Source organism: Pectinophora gossypiella, chromosome Z (genome assembly GCF_024362695.1).
Source record: "Pectinophora gossypiella chromosome Z, ilPecGoss1.1, whole genome shotgun sequence".
Classification (NCBI taxonomy): Eukaryota; Metazoa; Arthropoda; class Insecta; order Lepidoptera; family Gelechiidae; genus Pectinophora; species Pectinophora gossypiella.
The window spans coordinates 27,167,067-27,177,484 of record NC_065433.1 but is presented as its reverse complement, the minus strand read 5'-3'; positions in this window follow the sequence as shown (position 1 = coordinate 27,177,484).

The following is a 10,418-nucleotide window of genomic DNA, read 5'->3' as shown; positions in this document are numbered from 1 at the left end:
AGATAATATTTTAAATTTATCAGAAAATAAATTTAAAGCTCATGTGAAGCTTACTTTATGTAAAAAAGCTTATTATAAGATTAATGACTACCTAAATGATAAAAATGTCTGGTATTTAATGTGTTCCTCTAGTTATTAAATAACTTGTAATGTGTTGCTGTTGCAGTTTCTTGTCATTTCTTCTCCTCAGCCATAACACCTTGCGAAATGACGTAAATTCAAAAATGTTACATTGACCTTCAACAAGTTTATCCATGATAATTACGTTGAATAAATGATTCTGATTTCTGATTCCAACCCGCTGTAAGACTATAAGATGATTCCGTGCTTCGGAGGACAATTGTTCCCGACTATAAGCTATAAAAACTCAATGTAGTGTATAAAAAAAATAGGTCTCAGTACCATCTTGTACAATAAGCGTACCAATAAGGTTGGTTCACTTTCAGTTAAACTAGTTACCTAGTTTACCAACCCCTCGTTGTTATGGGGTGATTTCCAGAGTAAAAAACTACCTACCCTATGTCCACATTGAAGTAGCTATGTCCATACCACACCTAAATCGATACAAGTCTTGTAACAAACAGATAGACAATGAGGTACATTCCAGGCTACGTTCACCAAAAATAATACAGGGTGTTAGTGACATCGTAACGAAAACTTTGAGGGATGATTGAGACCATGATTCTGAGTTGATATCAAGTGGCAATTTACATACATACATACATACATAAACTCACGCCCGTAATCCCAAATGGGGTGGGCAGAGCCACAAGTAATCAAAGACAACTTGCAGCCACTGTTGATAAGAAGTCCTAAGATGGATATGATGATGTCCTAAGATGGCAATTTAAAAAAACAAGGAATTTCATGAATTTTCCGACTGAAAATTCCAATTGATATCAACTTAGAATCATGGTCTGAACCATCCCCCTCAGCATTTGTTACGGTGTCATTAACACCCATAAGTACCTACCTGTATGTACTTGTATGGGGTGTTAGTGACATCATAACGAATACTGAGAGGGATGATTCAGCTCATTATTCTGAGGTAATAACTTAACATCAAGTGGAATTGTCTATTGCAAAAGTATAGAATTGAAAATAATTAAAAAAAAACTATAAAAAATCATAAATTTTGCGACGGAAAATTCCACTTGATATTAATTCAGAATCATGGTCTGAATCATCCCCCTCAGTATTCGTTACGATGTCACTAACACCCTGTATAGATGGCGCTGTACAGCTTTAACGTGATAATTAAGTACCTACTTAAGTATTTTCCCATTACTTGGTACATAATTATTCCAAAATAAAATGTAATGGCTCGATATTTGGATCACATTATGTGAAGAATTACGTTGCAACCTATATCGCTTCTCTTTATTTTGATCAAAATAATAACGGGTGGAAATTGTAATTGCACCTAGTTGCAATAAGGATCAATTTATACCCAAAAACAAAGATAAAAGTTGCATATTATGTCTGTTATTCATGAAATTAGACGGTTAAACGCAGAAAATACGTATAGCGCATTTTCTGCGTTTTTGAAGAACGTAGTTTGAAAAATCCCTCATTAAATTATTTGTATTTAATAAGATTTAGAGCATAATGTAGTATGTAAATAAGTAATATCCTCAAGAAGCTTTCATAACGGGCTTTTTATAACGAGTTTTCAGGTCTCTAGAATATGATGAAGGCGACGCCGGCACTCAGGGAAAAAAAGGCTTTAAGTAAGTATAATTAGGTTACTGATTACCTATACTACTTAATTACCAGTGGCCGCCTGGACTCTTGATCGTGTGAGCGACGTACCTAATCCTGAACTCGGCTCGACCTCAGTTTAGCATTTTATTTAGTGTTATAAGTTGTCATTTACGTCCTCGACTTGGAGACTTTGCTCACTGAAGTCGAGCAAATCATACTGCCAACATAATAATACAAAAATGATGACGTCATGCCTCAAATCAACCTCACTGGAGTAGACTCGAGGTAATATTGAGGCGACGTTTAAGAATAGGTACCGATTTCGAGCTGAGCTCAAGATCGCCTCACGGTCTTTCTTAGGCTGGTATTAATAAACGAATCTCAGCTGAGACTGCCCTCAAGATCATGCTTAAGTATCTGTTTTATATGAGAACTGTCACATTGACATGATCTTGAGGGCAGTCTCGAAGCTGAGATTAGTTTATTAATACCACCCTTAGGGTAGTATTAATAAACTAATCTCCCCTTAGGGTAGTATTAATAAACTAATCTCAGCTGAGACTGCCCTCAAGATCGTGCTCAAGTCTCTGTTTTTATATAAGGGTGGTATTCACAAACGAATCTCAGCTGAGACTGCCCTCAAGATCATGGTCAAGTCTCTGTTTTAATATAAAGGTGGTATTCATAAACGAATCTCAGCTGAGACTGCCCCCTCAAGATCATGCTCAAGTCCCTGTTTTTATATAAGGGTGGTTATGTCAGCTGAGACTGCCCTCAAGATCATGCTCAAGTCTTTGTTTTTATATGAGAACTGTCACATTGACATGATCTTGAGGGCAATCTCAGCTGAGATTACTAGTTTATGAATACCACCCTTAAGATCGCATCAACTGAGGACAGTGTCGAAGAAAGTTCGAGTCACAGGTTCGAGTTAGTTTCAAAGCAATTCACCTAAAAAAGCAATATTGCTATTTGTTTGTTTGGCGGCGAGGGTGTGCTGCCGCCAAAGGATGTTTTCGGGGTACCGAACAGAGCATAGTACCCCGCTAGCCACATGTTGGTTGTGTGACTAGGGATCGACGATCCAACAGTGTTGTGTTGGAAGTTGTATATATGCGTCTTGCCGTGAAAACTTCGATACCGCGTTTCACGACCGCTTGAAGACTGCATTATTGAATGTGGCGCCATCTGTTGCATGTGAGCGGAACTAGGTGGCCAACTAGTTGGGTCCACTACATTTGCATTGCGCACTTAGAATCAGAATCAGAATCATTTATTCAACGTAATTATCATGGATAAACTTGTTGAAGGTCAATGTAACATTTTTGAATTTACGTCATTTCGCAAGGTGTTATGGCTGAGGAGAAGAAATGACAAGAAACTGCAACAGCAACACATCTTTTAAATCAATGAGGGTACATTACAAGTTATTTAATAACTAGAGGAACACATTTAATACCAGACATTTTTATCATTTAGGTAATCATTAATCTTATAATAGGCTTTTTTACATAAAGTAAGCTTCACGTGAGCTTTAAATTTGTCAGAGAACAAATTTAAAATATTATCTGGTATTTTATTGTAAAAACGTATACATAACCCCAAAAAAGATGAATTTAATTTACTTAATCTAGAATTTTGAACAACAATTTTATTTTTATTCCTTGTATTGTAAGTATGCCTTTCACAGTTTCTCGGAAGGAGAGATACATTTTTACGCACATACATAATGTTTTCATAAATATATTGACTTGCGACCGTCAGTATATTTATTTCTTTAAACAGCTCCCTTAAAGAGTCCCGACAACGCAGATTATAAATAGCGCGAACTGCCCTTTTTTGAATAATGAAAATAGTTTCTACATCAGCGGCTCGACTTACTTTTTTATATGCGCAAATATCAAATTGCAATATTGCTTTTTTAGATGACTTGTTTCGATGAGGTCTTTTAAACCCTTTGTGGGCATCTAGGTGTGGTTGATGCTCTGCTTGATGGAATAGAGAATAACACAGCTGGACAGTCTTGTTGACTGCACTTTTATAAATTTTTATATTGTAAATTTTTAACACACGATACACGTTAGTTAGATTCTAGATTCAGAAGGCAAGTATTGCCATACTTAAAAATATGAAATATAATTTTGTTGGGGATGCCAACACCCTTCTGTTCAAAATAAGTTGTACACTGTTGCTAAATGTCTTAGTAAAAGCACGTAATTCTTCAGGCCTTTGAAACATATAATTTGCATGCCGTTCGCTCCAGGGAAGATGACTGGAGTGGTTGAAAACTTCGAAGACTACGACAGGGATTTGTTGAATTACGCAAAAATGTCGCAAGAACAACGGTACAAGCAATACCAGGCTGTCATTGACAGCTTTGATAATGGACATAATCAAACTGAGTAAGTCTTATTTCATACGTACAAAATAGCTTATTTTACAGACACTACGCGTTGACGTCATTGTACACGCGCTTCTGTGTGTGTGTGACGACTGACGTCTGACGTCTGACGCCCATACGATTGAAGACTAAAGTAAGACCGACGGGGGTGAGGTAAACGTCAGCCACTAGTGGGGAGCGGAGAGTTGCCGCTACTTTAGTTTGATGATAACAGAGTTTGTGTTTGTGTATGTTGAGTTGAGATTGTTTTAAGACAGTAGTTAAACAAAAACTTTACAAAAAAGGTTATTATAAAGTTAGTGATTATTTAGAAGATATGAATGCATGGGATTAAATGTCTGAGAACTGATATTAGGCAGCTAAATTACTCAATTGTATACCAATATTTTATGTTTATTTTTACTTTTTTAAAGAACGTCTAGGGCCCTGTGCCGAGGTTTTTCTTGCAGCTTCTTTTCCCCGGCTATACAGGTTGTGAGAAGCTGCAGTAGTTTTAGGCGGAGACGTTCGTTATGTAAAAAATGACGATTCAAAGTGTAACTAAGTATGTTACCTACTGAATAAAGACATTTTTGAATTTGAATTTGAATTAGAGGCTAGGCTGTCCTAGCAATCAAACTAAAAACTAACTTACTTATGTGCTATCTATAATTATGTACCTATTCTACCTTTGTAACACGGGACGTTATGTAGACGTTATAAGAGGGGGGGTTAGTCAGTCGACTTAAAAATAAGGCCCCTGCTCTCCTGGCTCTGTGTTGAAAATCACATTACCTCGCGTTTGACCACAAGCTCACCATGTATGGTAAGTGACCATGTAGCCTAGGGTGGACCACGCTTACCTAGCAAATGCCTAATCACTCTAGCCTATCTCTTAAATCAAGAAAACAAATACATAAAATGGTTTTTATGTTTTGTGTTTCAGTAGCCCTGAAGATATTAATGATAGTGAACCAGTTGTAAAAAGTATATCTACGTAACTGGTACTTGCCTAGTACATAATGGTGCTAATTCCCGTAGACACCAGCTAATTTTAAGTTATACCTATCTTTTTCTTCTCCGCCGCAAAGGAAAGGGACGGGTAATAGACAGGCATAAAATTTATGAAAGACACGACAATATTAGGCTCGAATCTAACAGCCCTTGGCAGGTATAACTAAAAATAAAATTAGATGGTGTCTACAGGAATTAACACGATTATCTACCAACATTATATACTTACTCAAACAATAAAGTCATCTCTCTATTCTGCCTCTCCTTCTAAACCACGCAAAGAATTTTGGAACTATGTTGTTTGTACAAAAAAAAGAAAAAACAGGTAGATCAGGTACTTACAAGTGCGATGCTGACTTTGTATAAATCAAATAATTTCCTTCCATATAATTACAATTTTGTAAATAATAATTAATTTTAAGCAATACTGTAATAAAACTTTTTAATAGTTTCATTTAAATAATCTTTTATTTGGGAGTTCCGTATATTCTATTCAATTAAAACACCTACTTTTTATAGTATTTTATGCAACAGTTGTATAAGAAGGGTCAAAAAATGCGAGTGGCGTGAGTTGCGATGTGAGCCTTGGCGAACATCGCAATAAGAGACGCCACGAGCATTTTTTGACCTAGTTATACAACGTTGCATACAATACTTTTTCTACGACGACGTAATTTTAAATGAAACAAAAATTATACAAAGAAAAATTTTATTTATAAAAATTATTTTCCAACGCGCGGGAAAATGGCGGCAAATGTATACTTTTTTTTATAGTATATCTATGGCACCAAACAAAGTAAAGGTGCCAGATTCCAGGTCAAAAAAAAAAACAACAACAATGCTTTTTTGGCGACATTATAGTACAGTTACACTTTGTAAACAATGCTTTTATAGGCCATAGAGCGTACACTTTTTCAAAGAGTTTAATTATGTATGTACTTATATTAGACTTTTTGGTTATTTAAATGCCAGATTAAAGTAGAGGAGTAGAAAAAATCCATAAAAGATGGGCTATTTCGAAACCATATGCCATTACTTGCCATAATTATGAAAATCCTTCTTTTTATGAACAACATAATTAGTATACGTAAGTACAGTCATGAGCAATATAGTGTACCCACTTTAGTACTCTGTCGCACTAACATATTTGACATTTAGTGAGACTTACAGTTCAATTTGTCAAAAAGTTAATGTGACATGGTAAGTACCAAAGTGTATACATATTAATGCTCGTGACCGTACCTAAAAAACACACCGGACGCTTCAAACAAATCACCTCGTTTTATACAGACACTACATATTGACGTTATCGTACACGCGCCATAACATTGAAGACTAAAGTAAGACCGAGGGGGGAGGGTGGAAAGGGGAGAGTTGCCATTCTATACGTAGAATTATTCCTTATTCTTTGCTTAAAGTCAGCAATGGTGGTAACTAATAGAAAGATAGTTCTAGGTGTTATCGAGACAGAAATATACCGGCGGTTCTGACGTCAGGATAGCCGGTGCATGAGACATAGTATTTAGCGCTCAAAGCTTTTAAGGACAAATGTTCATAGTCTTAGTACATACAAAATTTGTACAACTTTTCTGCATATATTTTATTAAGATATGTGATACCACATAGCCGGTCCTGACATTTTCTAACTCTGCGACACTCCTACACTGTTGGCTGTGTGATGCGACGAGCAAAGCGATTCAACACAGAAACTGCAACTCTTTCGTTACACGAACTTTATTTTAAACCTAATCCATTTTATCATTAGTGTTCAGAGTTGCTTAATTCCAGTACACACCGTCTAATTTTATTTTAAGTTATACCTACCTGTCATTTTCTTATCCGCTGAAAAAGAAAGGGACGGATAATCGACAGACACAACACTTGTGGAACACACGTCAATTTTAGGCACAAATTAAAAATGCCCAAATTTTATATTGGTCAATAACCCGACAGAATTAAGTTGACAGCACACGTCAAATGGGTTGCATATGAGCGAGATGCCTATTTTACTTTACCCGGGTTATTTGTTAATTTTAAAATTAACAGTTGTCAATCATCCGTCCCTTTCCTTTTCGGCGGATAAGAAAATGACAGGTATAACCAAAAATAAAATTAGGAGGTTTCTACAGGAATCGGGGCCGTAATAACACTATTTCGCTTTTAAAGCAATTACTTAAAGCACACACTCAGAAGCATGAATAATGTCCTTGCGCCTTTTGTATTTAGAAAGCCAATAACAAGTCAAATTGGAAGCAAATTGCCGTGACCCGTACTTGATAGGTTTATCACGAAAAAATATGATTTCATCTCACTTTTACAGTATTCACTTCTCAATCCATGATTCCATAAAATGCCGAACGGATTCCGTCTATTTATTTCATATTTATGTATCATCTCATTTCTAATTGGTGTTAGAAGCATCACGTGGAATTTCAAAGGGACATCAACTTTCTCCTTAAAAGATAATCACCAGGACCAACTGAGATTCCTACCTCAACTCTCGGAAGAACACAAAAAGAAACTGGCTAATGAAATCATCAAGATTGCTATCCAAAAAGCGACTGATGAGTAAGTATGGCAAAGGCCTCCCCTCAATCATTCGGAGGAGGTATGGAGCATAATCCACCACGCTGCTCCACTGCGGGTTGGTGGGCGTGTTTATACGGCTAATAGCCGGGACCAACGGCTTAACGTGCCCTCCGAAGCACGGCATCATCTTACTTTTTCGGACAATCAGGTGATTCAAGCCTGAAAAGTCCTTACCAAACAAAGGACAGTCTCACAAAGTGATTTCGACAATGTCCCCGTCGGGAATCGAACCCGGACCTCCAGATCGTGAGCCTAACGCTCTAACCACTAGACACAGGTGCTATTATTTGTATGTGTTATATTTCAGAACCAGCTTAAAAGGAAAAGCAGAGACGTGGGTAAAATATGTCCTACAACATATTTCACACGTAAAACCTTTTGGCCGACAAAGTCTGAGGTATGCATCGGAATTCCTGTTGACACCATCTAATTTTAAGGCAGGAATAAAATTTATGGAACACACGTCAATTTTAGGCAGAAAAATAACCCTCCAAATTTTTTTGAATTAAGCTGACAACTCACGTGAAACGGGTGGCATATCAGCGAGATGCCAATTTAATTCGCCCGGGTTTTAATTCAATTTAATTCAATCATTTTAAAATTAACACTTGTGAATATCCTATCCCTTTCGGTGAATAGGAAAATGACGGGCAATAATAACTTAAAACTCACACAAACTTAAATAACTTAGGATTTTATTTTAAGTTATGCAGACACCTATGTCTGCCGGAATCAGACCTTTAATGTGAACTTAAAAATTGTGTTAGTATTCAACACACAAACACACACATACAATTGCAACTCGAGGATTACCATCACCTTTAAATAAATACGCCATTGAAACTCAAACCTATACTAATCAAATTAAATAATCTAATTTTACTTTAACTTTCCAGGGCACGAGATCCCAGCACTCGACAGAAATTCATTGCTAATAAGTATCTATATATACTAATATATTATACAGGGTGTTAGTGACATCGTAACGAAAACTTTGAGGGGTGGTTCAGGCCATGATTCTGAGTTGATATCAAGTAGAAATTTCCGTCGCAAAAGTATGGATTGGAAAATAATTAAAAAGAAAAGAAAAATTTTCATGAATTTTTTGACACGAAATTTCACTTGATATCAACTCAGAATCATGGTCTGAACCATCCCCCTCAGTATTCGTTACGGTGTCACTAACACCCATACCTACTTATATGGCTACCGTATGTACTTGTACGGGGTGTTAGTGTACGTAGATAAGACATGTATGTCTTTTTTAAGTACCTACTTAATTAATATTTTCAATTCTCTACTTTTCCGATGAAAACTTCCAATTGATATTAACTCAGAATCATGAGCCGAAATTCAAATTCAAAAATATCTTTATTCAGTAGGTAACATAGTTACTTTGAATCGTCAATTTTTACGTAACGAACGTCTCATCCGCCTAAAACTACTGCAGCTTCTCACAACCTGTATAGCCGGGGAAAAAACCTGCAAGAAAAACTTAGGCCCTAGACGTTCTTTAAAAAAATAGACAAAATATTGTTATACAATTGAGCAATTTAGCTGCCTAATATCAGTTCTCAGACAGTTAATACAATGCATTCATTCTTCTAAATAATCACTATCTTTATAGTAACCTTTTTTGCAAAGTTTCTGTTTAACTACTGTCTTAAAACAGTTGAAAGGTAAATTCTGAATGTCAATGGGAATCTTATTGTAAAAACGTATACATTGCCCCTAAAAAGATTTAGTGAATTTATGTAATCGACTGACTTGTAAAGCAAGTTTATTTTTATTCCGGGTAACAATGTGCCGATCGCTATTTTTTTTTAAATAATCCTGTATGTTTTTTACATATATTAAGTTTTCAAATATATTTTTATATTGTGGTGCTAAAGTTGAAATACTAATTTCTTTAAATTTATTTCTAAGTGACATCTTGGGTCCCAATTTGTAAATCGCCCGAATGGCTCGCTTTTGCAGGTTAATTGGTCCATAGACTGACGTGTACATTGATTGAATGAAAGAGGTGTCTATCACAATCATAATCACATCTCCACCGACTCGTCTTAACCGACGTTTAGCTAAATGTTCCAACATTGCATGGTTACAACGCAAACGCGTCTATTCGCTATTTCAAAATGAAATCGTCAATTTGAATTACGAAGCAACAAATTAATTAACCACAATAACAGATTGGTCGCGTACGCAATTTCAAATTAAAATACGGGAAAGGATTAATTGATTTATTATAGACAACACTAATTGTGATTTCATGATTCATACTTTTAGATGAACGATTAATTGTCATCGGAGTCAAAGGTACGCCGAGATGGCAGGTGCAACCTACGTACTACTTCCGTATATATTAATTATTTATTTTCTGCATGGTGTTACAAGCGACCTCTTCTTGAACGATGATACCGCCAAACCAAACTTAAGATTCAGCATCCAGCTTACGGACGACGAAAAGAAGAAACTCGCAATGGAAATTGTCAAACTTGCGTTTCAAAAAGTAAAGGAGGAGTGAGTACCTTGACCATCTCTCTAGCGTTAGTACATAAACAGCCTATATACGTCCCACTACTGGGCACAGGCCTCCCCTCAATCAACCGGAGGGATTATGGAGCATATTCCACCACGCTGCTCCAATGCGGGTTGGTGGTGTTTTTACGGCTAATAGCCGGGACCAACGGCACGGAATCATCTTACTTTTTCGGACAATCAGGTGATTCAA